The sequence below is a fragment of the Penaeus monodon genome, chromosome 25 (assembly GCF_015228065.2).
Source record: "Penaeus monodon isolate SGIC_2016 chromosome 25, NSTDA_Pmon_1, whole genome shotgun sequence".
Taxonomy (NCBI): domain Eukaryota; kingdom Metazoa; phylum Arthropoda; class Malacostraca; order Decapoda; family Penaeidae; genus Penaeus; species Penaeus monodon.
In genome coordinates this window covers 14,467,741-14,468,099 of record NC_051410.1, presented here as the reverse complement: position 1 = coordinate 14,468,099, position 359 = coordinate 14,467,741, and the positions used below count along the sequence as shown (strand labels likewise).

General features: G+C 38.4%; 1 protein-coding gene across 1 annotated transcript in view; it reads left to right on the top strand.

Annotated features, from left to right (window-relative positions):
- The window catches only part of LOC119589324 (mitochondrial carnitine/acylcarnitine carrier protein-like), a 7,501-nt gene that overhangs the window by 6,164 nt on the left and 978 nt on the right, over nt 1-359 (top strand). The gene's annotated exons all lie outside the window — the stretch shown is intronic.

The following is a 359-nucleotide window of genomic DNA, read 5'->3' as shown; positions in this document are numbered from 1 at the left end:
TTTGGCGAGAGGAAAGTGAACTAAAATTCTACAAGGGTCTTTTTCCCCCCCGACATGTCAGTTTTGTGTTATTAGTATTTTTTCACTATTTATTTTTTAATCAGAAATTTTCAAAAACAAAAACAAGGGATAGGAGCATAGGCCCCCTGGGGGGTTATGGAAAAAATGCAGAGGTAGAAGGGCCCCCACCCCCTTACTATAAGAAAAGCACCTAGCTTGAGTAACTCCAAGAATAAACCCCCTCCAGCTTGTTGTTCACAAAAGATAATTTTTTTTGCCTACAGTTCAGGTCGTTTTTTTATATCCCGGGGAAAATGTAACTAACTACTGAATTTTTATTTGAGTACAAAAAGTCCCCC